Here is a 17,638-nt window from a genome sequence, read left to right on the forward strand (position 1 = left end):
TGAGTTATTCTTCGATGAACCCCTGATGGACATCATTGTCAGGGAAACCAACACATACTGTGAATACACCATGGCAAATACAATTCTCTCACCAAAATCACGGCTACACAAGTGGAAGGAGACAACTGTGGCAGAGATGTACCTGTTTTTTGCCACAATAATGCTTATGCCACATGTGTATAAGCACACTGTCACCACATACTGGACAACAGATCGCCTGATTTCAACTCCAGGTTTTAGTGACATTATAGGTGTCAATCGTTTCCTGATACTGTTGCGTATGTTACACTTTTCAGACAAAACCAGGCCTGACAGAAGCGACAGGTTATATAAGATAAGAAATGTGTTTATGTACCTGAAACAAAAGTGCTGCATGTATTTTTATCCCTTCAGGAAGCTTGTTATTGATGAGTCCTTGATTTTATTCAAAGGAAGACTCTCATTCAAGCAATATATACCAAGCAAGAGGAAACGCTTTGGTATAAAGCTATTTGTACTGTGTGATTGCAGAAGTGGTCTTGTTTTAGATATTATTGTGTACACTGGCAGTAATACTTTGAGAGATACCATGAAGTTATTGGGTATCTCTGGTGATGTGGTTCGAACAATGATGGAACCATATCTTGGTAAGGGGCATATGTTATTTACTGATAACTGGTACACAAGCCCCTTACTCAGTGATTTCTTGCGAGTGAACTTGACAGACGTGTGTGGCACAGTGCGTGGTAATCGCAAACATATGCCAAGGTTCGACGCTGGCACTCGCAGAGGTGAGGTGCAAGCCTTTGCTGCCAATGACATCATGGCATTTCGGTGGCATGACAAACATGATGTCACATTGTTGACATCAGTTCACACAAACGAAATGGTACCCAGTGGCAGGGACAACAGAGAGACCAATGAACCCATTCTAAAGCCTGCAGCTGTCATGGACTACAACCTCAATATGCGCTTAGTGGACAAATGTGACATGCAGATTGGGTTTGCAGACTGTGTACGCAAGAGTTATAAGTGGTATATCAAACTTTTTTTCCATCTTGTTGATATCTCTATGCTAAATGCTTATAACATATACAAGTTGAAGACCAACAAAACACCAAAATATGGTGAATTTTGCCTGTCAGTAATCAGACAAATAATTGCAAAGTACAAAGGAGCAACTCCTGCAATAGACCAGCGCCCACAGACGTCATCTCGTATGAGGCCTGGTGATCACTACCCCATACAACTGCCTCCTACTACTGCCAAGAAAAATGCTCAGAAGAGGTGTTATGTATGTATGCATACCACAAAACGCCCACAAACACGCAGAGACACTCGTTTTATGTGTGAGGAGTGTGAAGTGCCCCTCTGCATATACCCATGTTTCAAAGAGTTCCACAAGCTGCAGCAGTTCTAGGAACGTGGTTAGTGACTGTACATATGTATATATATTATGGAACAATAGTAATAAACATTGTTTTGTATTGTTTGTTTGTGTAAACAAAGTGTATACACAAACTAATAGTGATAAAGTTTGTTCTGTTATTGTGTTGTAAATAATGAGTGTATATTTGAACAATGCACCTTACATTGGTCTCACAGGCCACATAAGTTACCTGGAAAAGAAAAATATTGAAAAATGCAAGAAACCTTTGAATTAGAGTAAATAAAAGAATACCGGGTGGGCGGCAGTCGCCGCTGTTGCCGTACGCACGTCAATTTCTGCAAACTTTGCGGCTCTATATCTCGGTAAGTACTGATGGCAAAAATTTTTTTTAGGCTTAAAACACTAGTAAAAATATTCCTAACATTTTCATAAGAAAAAATAATTTTTTTTTTTTTCGAATATTTGGCGACATAGAATGACAGTTTCAGAGAGGGCCCTGAAACAGTCAAAGGGTTAACACCATCCACAGTCCCCTCCTTCCATCCCATCAATCATCACCAGATCTTCAATAAAGGACACTCCCAAGGAACAGAAGCCAATATGTGTACAGAAATGGTGCACACTCTTCCACTCAACCAATCACAATAGGTGTCACACAAGGAAGTGTTGTTGGACCACTCCTCTTTATCATCTACATCAATGACCTACCTAATGCATCACAGCTACTCAAACCCATGTTATTTGCAGATGACACTACATATGTCTTCTCTCACCCAAATCCAGTCACACTCGCTAACACTGTCAATGCCGAATTGCAGAAAATGTCTACCTGGATGATGACTAATAAACTTATCCTAAATGTTCCACTTAACATAACGCTAAATGGATCGCCCATCACAAGACTCGCAGAGGGAAAATTCCTAGGAATCCACCTTGACAGTAGCCTCAAATTCCAGACACACAACAAATTTCCAAGAAAATCTGTAAGACAGTATGCATACTATCAAAGATAAGAACATAAGAAAGAAGGAACACTGCAACAGGCCTGCTGACCCATGTGGAGCAGGTCCATGCCCTCCCCCCCTGGATAAGACCAATGACCCCCCCCCCCCCAGATTAGCCCAATGACCCACCCAGTCTGGTCACCTAAACTCAAGGATGGAGCACTGCACCAGACCCAGCAGCACAAGGTAGTCAGGTCCAACTCACACCCACCCACACCCACTCATGTATTTATCTAACCTATTTTTAAAACTACACATTTTAGCCTGAATAACTGTACTCGGGAGTTTGTTCCACTCGTCCACAACTCTGTTACCAAACCTTTGCTTGCCTATATCCTTCCTGAATCTGAATTTTTCCAACTTGAAACCATTGCTGCGAGTCCTGTCTTGGCTGGAAATTTTCAGCACGCTATTTACATCCCCTTTATTTATTCCTGTTTTCCATTTATACACCTCTATCATATCATCCCCTAATTCTACGCCTTTCTAATGAGTGCAGATTCAGGGCCCTCAGTCTATCCTCATAGGGAAGATTTCTGATACATGGGATCATCTTTGTCATCCTCCTCTGTACGTTTTCCAAAGCATTTATATCCATTCTGTAATACGGTGACCAGAACCGAGCAGCATAATCTAAATGAGGCCTAACCAAGGATGTATATAGTTGAAGAACAACCTGAGGACTTCTATTTTTTATACTTCTAGTTATGAAGCCAAGAATTCTGTTAGCTTTATTGCGAACACTAATGCACTGTTGTCTTGGTTTTAGATTACTGCTTACCAGAACTCCTAAATCCTTTTTGCAATCAGTAGTATTAAGATCTACATTATTTAGTTTATATGTGGCATGGTTATTTAACTGTCCAACATTTAGAACTTTGCATTTGTTAATATTAAACTGCATCTGCCACTTCTCCGACCATTGCATCAGTCTATTCAAATCATCCTGGAGTGCTTTAGTGTCCTCATTAGAATGAATTGGATGGCCTGTTTTGGTGTCATCAGCAAATTTGCTTATGTCGCTATTTATTCCCTCATCTATGTCGTTTATGTAAATTGTGAACAACAACGGCCCCAACACTGACCCCTGAGGAACACCGCTTGTGACGTGCCCCCATTCTGATTTCTCCCCATTTATGCAAACTCTCTGCTGTCTATTTGTCAGCCATGCCTCTACCCAGGAAAAAATTTCTCCTCCTATTCCATGTGCCTTAAGTTTCCTCAATAGCCTCTGGCGTGGAACTCTATTGAAAGCCTTACTGAAATCCATATACACAATATCATATTCATTACCGTGATCTACCTCCTCAAACACCTTAGTGAAAAAAGTTAGTAAATTCGTAAGACAGGAACGCCCCTTTGTAAAACCGTGTTGAGATTTATTAATCAATCTGTGCCTGTCAAGATGACTACGAATTGCTACGGCAATTATTGATTCCATAAATTTTCCCACTATGGAGGTAAGGCTTATTGGTCTATAGTTTGAAGCCAAGGACCTGTCACCTGCCTTGTAAATAGGAATTACATTTGCCATTTTCCACTTATCAGGCACTATGCCAGTTTGTAGTGATATGTTAAAAAGATTAGCCAAAGGTATGCAAAGTTCCTCTTTACATTCTTTTAACACCCTTGCAAACAGTTCATCAGGGCCTGGGGATTTGTTAGGTTTTAGTTTCTCTATTTGTCTGAGGACCATGTCACTAGTTACCGCAATCGTACATAGTTTATCATCATCCTGTTCTACATAATCTGTTATTTCAGGAATATCGCTAGTATTTTCCTGGGTGAAAACTGAGAGGCAGTAGGTATTTAGAATTTCACACACATCCTTATCACTGTCAGTGATCTGACCAGAGTTACTCTTAAGTTGGCCAATCTTGTCCCTAATCTTGCTTCTGTATACCTAAAAGAACCCTTTTGGGTTAGTCTTTGAATCCCTTGCGACCTTAGCCTCATAATCCCTTTTTGCTTTTCTTATTCCTTTCTTTATTTCTCTTTAATTGAATATATTGATTCCTTAACTGCCCATCCCCTCTTTTGATATGCCTATATATGCCTCTCTTTGGACCAATGAGATGTTTTAATCTATTGTTCATCCATTTGGGATCATTTTTGTTAGATCTTATTTCCCTACTCTGAACAAAAGTTGTCTGGGCAGCTAGAACTATGTTCCACAATCAGCTGTTCTTGCACTATATCATTCACGCATCTACCCTTACCTCACATGGAATTTGTGTATGGGGATCAACAACATTAAATCACCTAAGACCACTAATAACCCAGCAAAAGGCTACAGTTAGAATGATGACAAACTCCCACTCCCGACAGCATACTCCATCAATATTCAAAAGTCTGAATCTGCTCACCATAAAGAACATCCATACTTATTCATGTGCCTACTGCATTCATAGAATGCTACACTCAGACATAAACCCTCCACTCAAACTTCTCCTCACCAACCTCAACAGGACACATGACCAAACACAAGACACCGCTTTCTTCTTGATGTACCCCGTGTCCCTGTCAAACTGTGTAAAATCTCTATGCACATAAAGGGCTCCAAAATTTGGAATTCATTACCAGAAAATACTAAAGTAACCCGGTCTGAAAATCAATTTAAGACTTCTCAAAAGCCACTTACTCACCCTAGACTAAATACAGTGGACCCTCGCCTAACGATATTAATCTGTTCCTGAGAGCTCATCGTTAGCTGAAATTATCGTTAGCCGAATTAATTTTCCCCATAAGAAATAATGGAAATCAAATTAATCCGTTCCTGACACCCCAAAGTATGAAAAAAAAATTACTTCATGAAATATACATTTTTATGCACCCAAAAAGAAGACATGCACAATTACTACTATACTAAATAAAGAATACATGACACTTGCCTTTATTGAAGATCTGGTGATGATTGATGGGATGGGAGGGGGAGATGGTGGAAGTTATTGTTTGGAAGGGGAATCCCCTTCCATGAGGACTTGAGGTAGCAAGTCCTTTTTCTGGGGTTACTTCCCTTGTTTTAATGCCACTAGGACCAACTTGAGCCACTGGACTTCTGTCACACAACAAATCTGTCCATAGAGCTTTGTACCTCCCGTTCCTTTAAGATTTGCCTAAAATGGGCCACAACGTTGTCATTGTAATAGTCACCGGCATGGCTTGCAATAGCTGTGTTAGGGTGATTTTCATCCATAAAGGTTTGCAGTTCAACCCACTTTGCACACATTTCCTTAATCTCTCTTTTCAATTCCATACTAATACTTGCCCTTTTTACCACAGGGTTGGCACTAGAAGCTTTCTTGGGGTCCATGGTGACTTATTTTGCAGTTACAAGCTCTAAAAACACTGGTATGATGTGAAGTGTACCGAATGTATGCTTAAATGCGACTGCACTAGCTGGTTTATAAACACTGGCACCCACGGGGCATTGTGGACAGGTCCCAGACGAATCACGTTGAGCGAGTTTTTTATCATTAGGTGGGGCAAATTTTTTTTTAGCTCAAACACTTCGTTAGGCGGATTTAACGTTATGCGATGCGTTCGTTAGGCGAGGGTCCACTGTACTAAATACTCAGTATTTAACTTTACTAAAAAATCTCCTACTTACCTAAATTCTTAAAACTTCAAGACTAGATGCCCAAGTTCATACATTGACTAATACTACATTATTATTATTATTTTTTATTATCACACTGGCCGATTCCCACCAAGGCAGGGTGGCCCGAAAAAGAAAAACTTTCACCATCATTCACTCCATCACTGTCTTGCCAGAAGGGTGCTTTACACTACAGTTTTTAAGCTGCAACATTAACACCCCTCCTTCAGAGTGCAGGCACTGTACTTCCCATCTCCAGGACTCAAGTCCGGCCTGATACTACATAGTAGTATAAATACCTACCCAAAACAGTACTGCCCTACACCCAATTGTAGCATTCTCATACTGTAAACTACTTTCAGCAAATCGCAATGTTATATTCCCATAATATAATTTCAATATTTACTATTGAAACTATTGTACAACTTAAACTGTGATAAATTTCTTTAGCATTAAGTAGTCAGTAAGCCATTAAATTAAGTCTGCCCATAATGCCTAGGCATGATTGAGGCTCTTTGCACTGCAACTCATTATTGTAGATAGTTAATCTGAATGTACTACTTGCAAAGAAATAAAACTGATTGATTGATATACACCAAATTGTTTAGTTAGATTTTATCCCAATCTTATTGACTGCACTTTACAAATATTGACTTCAAATTGGGAGTCATTCAGGTTACACTTGTTGAAGATCTTCCCTGAAACACTAACCAGCAAAGAATACTGGTGTGGAGAAATGCTGCTAGATAAATCTTGTCACTTAGGGCCCAAACCCATGGCAGGCGAATCCTAAAACTTTTGGCCAGTGTGCTCACCCATTGGTCTATGCCAGCATAACAAGTTTCATCCAATTAGGTATATTTCTATACACCATAGGAATGTTAGAATGGGCCCCATTGTGACTGCAAACAGAATAGTCCTACACCAGCTTGGCTGTGACATGCTCAAGCTAAAGGCCCCTCGAAGCTGCTGAGATTACAAAATTTTATGTAAGCAAAGTAATTGCGGTATTGTACTTGAACTGTATTTTAACCCTTTCAGGGATTCCGACGCACCAGGGTTACTGACGTAGTACTAGTACGCATAAATTCTAGTGCCTTCAAATCTAGTGAGAGAAAGCTGGTAGGCCTACATATGAAAGAATGGCTCTGTGGTCAGTGTGCACAGTATAAAAAAAATCCTGCAGCACACGGTGCGTAATGAAAAAAAAACTGTTTTTGGTTTAAAACGGCGACTTTGCACTGTATTTTTGTGTGGTATTTATGGTTGTATTCTAGTTTTCCTGGTCTCATTTTATAGAATGGAAGACATATTACAGAAATTGACGTGATTTTGATTGGTTTCACAATGAAAAGAACCTTGAAATTGAGCTCAAAGTAGCAGAAATGTTCGATTTTTGCCAAAGTTCAAAGGCAAACAAATCATGCCACGCATCCAATACACGTCAACTGGTGAGTACTGATATTCTTTCACAAGTGCGCTGATATTATTTATACCATTTCTACACTAATGCAGTAGTCTGCATAACGGTAAATCTTCTACTTTTTGTGAATAAAAATTCAAAGTGGAAAGCAAAAGAAATATAAGAGGGGCCTGGGGACGTGACTAATGAACAGAGGAAATGTTATTTTAGTGCCAGGAATGCCTATCTTGCTAATTCTGGATACTATTTGGAAATTGGCATCTTTTGTGTGAAATTGGTAAAATTGCTAATTTCTGACCACTTTATTGGATAGTTGAAATCAGTAAATGGGTGGTTTCTTGTACTCATTCGCTAGAAAAAATGGAGTTCTAGAAAAATAGTTATGATTTTTGTTGACTAGTGCACTGGAATTGGCCGAAAATAGGGCGCAAAGTGGGCAAAATCGCCGATACGTAAACATCGTTGAGACTGCTAACTTCGCGAGAGCCTAATTCCATAAGTTTTCCATCAAATTTCATACTTTTGATGTCATTATGATTGGGAAAAGATTCTCTATCTTTTCATAAGAATTTTTTTTTTTTTTTTTTTCCTGAAAAATTTTTGACCCTGAGAACAAGTTTAGGAGAGGGCCTCTTCACCCTGCAAGGGTTAAGCAAAAACAATAAGTTTCAAATGAAAGTTTAATGTACAGTGCTGCCTAGAATTTTGAACAGCTCCCAACTTGAACAATTATGTAAGTGTATTTTTGTAAGTGCTTTTGTAAGTGTATGTATTTTTGGGTGTCTGAAACGAACTAATTTGCATTAGTCCTTATGATAACAAATTTGTTCGGTAATGGCACTCGAATTAAGTTCGTAACACGAGGTACCACTGTATACAGCTTTGAGGGAGGGATGAACATTTTTTGAGTGATTAAAAAATGGAAATTGAAAAATTATGGATAAAAATATTTCCTTACCGAAGAATAGTGCATAATTCTGGCAACATGTTGACGCAATCAACTTGTTTCTATCATATTTCTAAGTATGTTTGTCCAGAAATGTAATTTTTTTTTTGTTCTTGCTGTCATCCCCATGTCCGACTAAACCTTTACAAAAATTCAATGTATGTCAAAGGCCCTAAAATCTGGAACACCCTACCTGAAAACTCTAGAACTGCAGACACATTCATCACCTTCAAAACTACCATTAGAAAACATCTCATCTCCCTGATACACCCCATCAACTAACTACATGAATACCACCTGGTGGTTCACACTTACACCCACTCACCTATTTGACCATAAACAGAAATATCAATCTCAATCTTAAAATAATGAATCCTAACTAGTCATAAGTTGGCCTGTGATACTCCAATACTGAAACTATGTACTGTGCCAAAACAAAAGCATTCACATTGCTAAACTCTCAAACTAGTATTTAGTCACTTATCCATAATACCAACTTACCTCATAATTTGTAATATTTTAAATTTAAGAATTAATCTAAGTCTGCCCGAAATGCCTAGCCATGCTAGGTGTTCTAGTGGTATACTCTGTAATTATTATTTTACTACGTGTAAACCACACAATAACCAAATTCTGTAAACTCGGCATTGTAATCCTTATAGAGAATAAACTTTTTGAATCAGGAGGACATGTTGATAATTAGTTTTTTTTTTTCCTCCAAAAATTATGATTTCTATGATTATTTCATTCCAAATACAGTGGATCCCCGCATACCGCTGGCCTTACATAACGTTAAATCTGCATACCGATACATTTTATCGCTAAGATTTTGCCTCGCATACCGCTAAAAAACCCGTTCAACGCTGTTCGTCCGAGACGCGTCTAATGTGCGGCCTTAGCCAGCCTCGCATGTTCCGCCGGTGGCATTGTTTACCAGCCAGCCTCCGCGGTAACATCCAAGCATACAATCGGAACATTTCGTATTATTAGTGTTTTTGGTGATTTTATCTGCAAAATAAGTGACCATGGGCCCCAAGAAAGCTTCTAGTGCCAACCCTACAGGAATAAGGGTGAGAATTACTATAGAGATGAAGAAAGAGATCATTGATAAGTATGAAAGTGGAGTGCGTGTCTCCGAGCTGGCCAGGTTGTATAATAAACCCCAGTCAACCATCGCTACTATTGTGGGCAACAAAAAGGCAATCAAGGAAGCTGTTCTTGCCAAAGGTTTAACTGTGTTTTCGAAACAGAGATCACAAGTGATGGAAGATGTTGAGAGACTCTTATTGGTGTGGATAAATGAAAAACAGATAGCAGGAGATAGCATCTCTCAAGTGATCATAAGTGAAAAGGCTAGGAAGTTGCATTGGGATTTAATTAAAAAAATGCCTGCAACTAGTGATGATGTGAGTGAATTTAAGGCCAGCAAAGGTTGGTTTGAGAGATTTAAGAATCGTAATGGCATACATAGTGTGAAAAGGCATGGTGAGGCTGCCAGTTCGGACCACAAAGCAGCTGAAAAAAATGTGCAGGAATTCAAGGAGTACATAGACAGTGAAGGACTGAAACCTGAACAAGTGTTTAATTGTGATGAAACAGGCCTGTTTTGGAAGAAAATGCCAAGCAGGACCTACATTACTCAGGAGGAAAAGGCACTCCGAGGACATAAGCCTATGAAAGACAGGCTTACTCTGTTGATGTGTTCCAATGCTAGTGGTGATTGCAAAGTGAAGCCTTTATTAGTGTATCACTCAGAAACTCCCAGAGTCTTCAGGCAAAAGAATATCCTCAAGGCTAATTTGTGTGTGCTGTGGAGGGCAAACAGTAAGGCATGGGTCACTAGGGACTTTTTCTATGACTGGTTACACCATGCATTTGTCCCCAATGTGAAAGATTACCTAACTGAAAAGAAATTAGACTTTAAGTGCCTCCTGGTGTTAGACAATGCCCCTGGTCATCCTACAGACGTGGCAGAGCGACTTTATGGAGACATGAAGTTCATTAAGGTTAAGTTTTTGCCTCCTAATACCACTCCTCTCCTGCAGCCCATGGACCAGCAGGTTATTGCGAACTTCAAAAAACTGTACACAAAAGCTCTGTTTGAAAGGTGCTTTGTAGTGACCTCAGAAACTCAACTGACTCTTATAGGTAAGGCTTGGGAGGGAGTGACTAAGAGGACCTTGAACTCTGCTTGGAAGAAACTGTGGCCACCAAAGGGATTTTGAAGGATTTGAGGCTAACCCTGAGAGGAGTATGCCAGTTGAGGAATCAGTTGTGGCATTGGGGAAGTCCTTGGGGTTGGAGGTTAGTGGGGATGATGTGTATTACAACCCAGGATCCAAATGGCCTGTTACCCTGGGTGTAATGGGAGCAAATAAACACAGTAGAAAAAGTTTAGACTTATATTATCCTTCACCAGTTTAGAACAGCAATATGTACACTATGTACAGTGATAAGTATAGTGCACTCCACGGTAAGCAAAGCAGAAATAGAAGCCACAAGATAGCAGACCGTGCTTCAACCAGCTCTAGAATGGGAATGACAAGGGCAGACAGGAGAGCGGTACCCACATAACCTCTGCGATTGCCAAAACCATCTTCTTATTGGCTAGAACCTGGTCACTAGTTGAACGACGGGGCCCCATCATCAACTCTTAGCAACCTGGTTCGCTGGTTGGGGGAGATAGCCTGTAAATGAGAGTGTGTACATGCGCCGAATAAAGGTTACGTACTCTTTGCATGCCACACCCCCACCCCGAGAAGGCTCAGGATTAGGCTGCCACCTCCCAGTGGTAACCGTGCCGCCATGGCACAAAATAATGGGACCGCCTTTCCTCTCCACCATCCAACTCTTAGATAGAGCTCAGCTTTTCTTGTGACCAAAAGCCAAACCCTAAACTTAGAGTGAGACAGCAGTCAGACAGGCTAGCATAGGTCCAAGATACAGGCGGACGGTAGCCCGCATCCCCTCACTAAAAAAAAACCCCACACCAGGGGATAAAAAAAAAAGAGCGTGAAAAGGGGTTACCACAAATAACATCCTAACCTAAATAAAATATTATACTCTAGATAAAGAGTCTGCCAACATATTTTCTTTGCTGGCAATATATTTAATGGACAGATTATATGGTTGCAGCCTTAGCATCCAGCGCATAAGCCTTGTGTTGTGGTTCTTCATGGCTTGGAGATATACTAGAGGATTGTGATCACTGTAGACTGTGACCACCTGCGATGTCTGGCCCACATAAACATCGAAATGCTCCAAAGCCAGAACCAGCGCGAGGGCTTCTTTTTCAATGGTAGAGTAAGCCCTCTGATGTGGCTGGAACTTGGCTGAAAAGTATGCTACAGGCTGCAACTCCTTGTTCCCGATTTGTAATAGTACTGCCCCAACCCCAGACTCACAAGCATCAACCTGTAATGAAAAAGGTTTGGAGAAGTCTGGAGACAAGAGAATGGGTGCAGTACACAATAATCTTTTTGCTTTATTAAAAGCAGTGTTACAGTCTGAGGTCCAATTAAAGGGAACTTTATGACTGGTAAGAGAGGTAAGAGGGGCTACAATATGAGAAATTCTTACAGAATCTTCTGTAAAATCCTATCATGCCTAGGAAACGTTGAAGAGATTTCCTATCATGAGGAACTGGATAATCTTTAATAGAAAGAACTTTAGCAAGTTTAGGTGCAACTTTACCACTACCTACTTCATGGCCTAGAAAAGTGACAGTGGCCTGGCCAAAGGAAGATTTAGATAAATTAACTGTTAAATGGGAACTCTTAAAGGTATCAAACAGAGCCTTAAGTCTAAGTAGGTGTTGATCCCAAGTATCAGACACCACAACAATATCATCTAGGTACGCTGCCGTGCCTTCAAGTCCTTTAATAGCCTGATGGATAAGTTTCTGGAATGAAGAGGGGGAATTTTTCATTCCGAAGGGGGTAACTGTGTATTGATAATGACCTGGAATTACGAAGGCAGAGATTTCCTTCGCCTTATCTGTCAAAGGTACCTGATAGTAGCCTTTAAGGAGATCTAATTTGGACACAAAAGTAGCCTTACCCACAAAGTCAATTACGTCATCCAGACGAGGAAGAGGGTAAGCATCTGTAATTGTGACCTCGTTCACTTTACGGTAGTCTGTACACATACGAAACCCTCCATCAGCCTTCTTCACAAGGATGCACGGTGAAGCCCATGGACTAGATGACTCCTCCACTAAACCATGCTTTAACAAAAATTCTACTTCCTGCTGAAGTAGCCTTTGCTTTTCAGGATTAGCTCTGTAGGGGGAGAGTTTAATTGGTTTAGAGTTTCCCACATCTACATCATGGTAACCTAACGTACATTTTTTCGGCACATCCGAAAAAATATTAGGATATGACTGTAGAAGCTCAGTTAAATTTGTTGCTTGCGTTTCAGATAATCTCTCCATTAAAGGGCTAGGATCCTTGAGGAGGACAGAATTTGAAAGTTTAATATTAATTTCAGAGATAGAGTGCAAAGAGTCAGAGTTGTCCTTAGAGGTAGAGGACAGAGTCATTACTGGGACTTTATCTGGTGTATGGAAGTACTTTAACTGATTAATGTGGTAAGTTTTAGTTTTTGAGGTCTTATCAATGGGAGCTACCACATAATTTACATCAGATAATCTACTTAAAATCTGCATAGGTCCCATAAATCTAGCTTTCAAGGTGTGGCCAGGTATAGGTTCCTGCACCAACACCTTGTCTCCTGGATGGAAGGAGCGGAATTGTGCACTTCTGTCATACCTCTGTTTCATCTTGCTTTGAGCTGTCTTTAGGTTAGCTTTGGCTAACTGACGTGCCACCTGCAACCTTGAAGACGGATTGTAGAGTGTTGAGCTAACGTCTTCTCCCATCCATCCTTCTTTGAGCACCAGAAGAGGACCTCGTACTTTGTGCCCAAAGATCAGCTCAAAAGGACTATACCCTGTAGACTCTTGCACCGTCTCTCGTACTGAGAACAGCAACAAAGGTAGTGATTCATCCCAGTCTGTAGGAAAGTGCATGCAAAAACTTCTCATCATTGTTTTTAATGTCTGGTGGAATCTTTCCAAGGCACCTTGGGACTGAGGATGATAGGCAGTGGATAAGTTGTGGATTATCCCTAACCTAGTCAATACTTCCCTAAATGCTTTGGCAGTGAAGTTAGTACCTTGATCACTTTGAATAGTTTTAGGAATGCCAAAACAAGAAATGAATTTTGTTAAAGCTTTGAGAATAGCTTTAGTATTAATACTACGCATGGGAATTGCTTCAGGATATCTGGTTACTTTATCCATAATCGTAAATAAATATTGATTTCCAGACTTTGACCTAGGTAGTGGACCTACACAATCTATAATTAAATCTGCTAAAGGTTCTCCATCAGCAGGTATAGGTTGGAGAGGTGCAGGTTTAATGGAATGTCCAGGTTTTCCAACTTTCTGACATTCTCGGCAACACCTAATATGATTCTTCACATCTTTCTTTAATTTTGGCCAATAAAATTCTTTTGTGATTCTATACAAGGTTTTTGTAATTCCTAAGTGACCTCCTAATGACGTATTATGAGCTATATTTAATATTTGAGGTCTATACTTTGTTGGAACCACTAACCTGTCATACAATTGCCGGCCCTCTATCTCCTTACCAGTCTCAGTGCAGATCAAATATTCGTTTTTAACTTCATACTTGACCGGATGACCCAAAGAGGATTTACCCATGGCTGCCTCAAAAGCGAATTTTAAAGAAGGGTCCTTTCGTTGTTCCTCCCGGAAGGACAGTCCCTCGGGCATGGAAACAGAGACATCTGGCAATCCTGCAACCTGGGAATAGGAAGGCTTGATCGGGGTCTGTTCACTTGATCTACGAGGCTCTGGCCAGTTTTCCTCGTAAAACAATGTGGCTATTCTGAGATCGGAGTCGTCCAAGGATAGGTCAACATTCTCTCCAGACAACCCTTGGGATGTTGCCCGAGTTATGGCCAACACCGGAGAAGAATTAATCATTATAGGTTCAGGACACGAACTAACAGTAGTAATGTTATTACCCAGTAATAACACTGCATCTTTCATGGGGAATCCTTTTGAGACACCTACAGTCAAGTACCCAGTGTAATATTTGCACTGTACATAAATTTTATGCAAAGGAACAGAATATATAGCTCCTCCAAATGCTTCCAATAAAACAGAGGAATTCAAAGAAGTATTCTCTGAAAGGGGTAATATTCCCTCTCTTACAAGTGAGCAATATGCTCCAGTATCTCTAAAGGTCTTTACCTTAGTTGTTTCTGAGTTTTCCTGAAGGGAAATAAGACTTTTGCAATAATAAGGGGCCATACCTTTTTCTACTTCTCTAGGGGACATGTTACTAGGGATATTAGAGATTTTCCCTATGGGTTGGGGTTTATGGGGGCAGTTGGGACTGATGTGACCTACTTTATTGCACCTGAAGCAGACGACAGGCTTGCCCTTTACTCCCTGTTGACGTTGCAAATGGTGTCGTTCTGGCTGGTGTCTCTCTGGATACTGTTGTCGAGATGCACAATGAGTAGTTTGCCTCTCCGCAGGTGGACCATATGTTGAGAAGCGTGGCTTACCAGGTGACTTAGTTGGCTGACGTACATGTTCTCCCTCCGGCTGGCACTTCATTCTCCAAGGTTGACGATCTCTGCTGATGCCAGGCTGTTGAAAAGAGAGACGGGACCGCTCGGACAAGGAGCGGTTAGTTTCGAAGGTATCAGCCAACCTGGCTGCCTCCAATGCAGTGGTTAAGTCACGATCCTGCAGAAAGACTCGAACCTCTGGTCCCACAGACTCCAGCAGGTTATCAATCAGAATAAGCTGCACCAGCTCCTCAAAGGTAGAGACACCACTTGCTTTATACCAGCTGGTAAAAGCTTTGGTTTGCTGTCTCACAAAGTCCACTAGGGATTGACCAAGCTGTCGTCTGCCCAGCTTAAAATTCTTGCGGTATTTGGCTGGGATACATGTATATGCTCCCAACACTGTGGTCTTCACTACTTGATAATCAGAAAATTCAGAGTCATTTAATACTGACGTAAATTCCTGTGCCTTACCCGATAATGCTGTATGAACCAACGATGCCCAATGCTGCTCCGGCCACCTCAAGGCTTGAGCCTGATTTTCGAAGCTTTCGAAAAATTGCTCTGGTTCGGCCTCATTGAAGCGGGGAACAAACTGTACTGCTTTTTGTAAACTAAAATCATTTACAGAATGCAAAAACTGCCTCCTTTCTCATTCCCTATCAAATTCTTCCCTTGCGAATGCTCTCTGTTCCCTTGTTTGCTCAAGGTTGATTTTTGCCAGCTCAAGTGCCAACGACGCTGATTCACCTTGAGACAACCCAGCTGCACTATACTGACCATTTTGCTCCGTAGGTATATCATCTTCCTCCTGCGAGAACATAGTAGTTTTTGCCCTAGCTCCCGTAGAGGGAGGAGTCTGATGTGCCATCTCTTCTTCTATAAGTTTGTCAGCAATCAGTGAACGCAGTTGCGCAGCTGTGAGAGTGCGTTTGTATGTAATGCCAATGGAACGAGCAATTTGCCAACAACGCTGTAGGGACAATTTAGGTAGGTTATGCAAAGTATATGCCGACACCAGACGTCTGACTCGTCTAGGTGGCATAAGTTATTCGCTATGCACAGTACGATTGCAGAATACCCCAACGTAACACGTTAATTTGCAGAACACGCTTAGCTATGCACAGTACGATTGCAGAATACTCATACAAACAAAGCCGACTGCAAAATTCTCCACACTGAACAGGCTAGTAACAACTGACACGCAAAATTTGTAAAGCAATGCCAGACAGCTACACTGTTCTAGAAGATTGACCGTAGCGAAGCGAGCACAATGACCTTGCTACGAGCTTCACCCTAAGCTCAACCGTTTCTCTAAGTCCCGCTCAACTCTCGGACAGGCTACCCATATTACAACCCAGGATCCAAATGGCCTGTTACCCCGGGTGTAATGGGAGCAGATAAACACAGTAGAAAAAGTTTAGACTTATATTATCCTTCACCAGTTTAGAACAGCAATATGTACACTATGTACAGTGATAAGTATAGTGCACTCCACGGTAAGCAAAGCAGAAATAGAAGCCACAAGATAGCAGACCGTGCTTCAACCAGCTCTAGAATGGGAATGACAAGGGCAGACAGGAGAGCGGTACCCACATAACCTCTGCGATTGCCAAAACCATCTTCTTATTGGCTAGAACCTGGTCACTAGTTGAACGACGGGGCCCCATCATCAACTCTTAGCAACCTGGTTCGCTGGTTGGGGGAGATAGCCTGTAAATGAGAGTGTGTACATGCGCCGAATAAAGGTTACGTACTCTTTGCATGCCACAATGTGGAAGAGTTGGTGGAGGAGGACAATGAAGAACTAACCACTGATGAGCTGCTAGATCAACTTCAACAGCAAGAGGCCAGACCTGAGGAAACTGGTTTGGAGGAGGGGAGAGAGAAATTGAAGAAGTTGCCTACTACAAAGATTAAGGAAATCTGTGCAATGTGGCTGAAAGTGCAATCCTTTATGGATGAAAATCACCCTCACACAGCTATTGCAAGCCGTGCTGGTGACTATTACACTGACAATGTTGTGAAACACTTTAGGGAAGTCATAAAGGAACGAGAGGTACAGGCCACTATGGACAGATATGTTGTGCGACAGAAGTCCAGTGACTCTCAAGCTGGTCCTAGTGGCATTAAAAGAAGGGAAGTAACCCCAGAAAAGGACTTGACACCTCAAGTTTTAATGGAAGGGGATTCCCCTTCTAAACACTAAGACTCTCCCCTCCTCCCATCCCATCAATCATCACGAGATCTTCAGTAAAGGTAAGTGTCATGTAATTGTGCATGCCTTTTTCAGTTTGTGTGTATTAAAATTAATATTTCATGTGGTAAAAATGTTTTTTTTTTTTCATACTTTGGGGTGTCTTGCACGGATTAATTTGATTTCCATTATTTCTTATGGGGAAAATTCGTCCGCATAACGATAATTTCGCATAACAATGAGCTCTCATGAACGGATTAATATCGTTATGGGGGGGTCCACTGTACTCTACATGGCAACTTCTGTGAGGACTAAAGTGAAGAGCGGGTGTGTTGTGGCTTAGTAGCCTGAGGGTTGTCAACAAGGATGGAGAGGTGCAACACGCTCAGATTTGGTGCGCCATAACCATCGAGTTTTACAGAAAACACAATTACGTACAGTGCGGGGTGCAAGGTTCTAACCAGAGCTTTGGTAAGATGGGAGGGAGGAAGAAGG

At 41.2% G+C, this 17,638-nt stretch overlaps 2 protein-coding genes across 2 annotated transcripts in view; one reads left to right on the forward strand and one right to left on the reverse strand.

The window, feature by feature from the left end:
- Window positions 1-17,638, reverse strand: part of LOC128685456 (glutamyl aminopeptidase-like) — a 626,129-nt gene that overhangs the window by 455,317 nt on the left and 153,174 nt on the right. The window lies entirely within an intron of this gene.
- Window positions 1-17,638, forward strand: part of LOC128685448 (kinetochore protein NDC80 homolog) — a 128,180-nt gene that overhangs the window by 7,197 nt on the left and 103,345 nt on the right. The window lies entirely within an intron of this gene.

This window comes from Cherax quadricarinatus, chromosome 1 (genome assembly GCF_038502225.1).
Source record: "Cherax quadricarinatus isolate ZL_2023a chromosome 1, ASM3850222v1, whole genome shotgun sequence".
Classification (NCBI taxonomy): Eukaryota; Metazoa; Arthropoda; class Malacostraca; order Decapoda; family Parastacidae; genus Cherax; species Cherax quadricarinatus.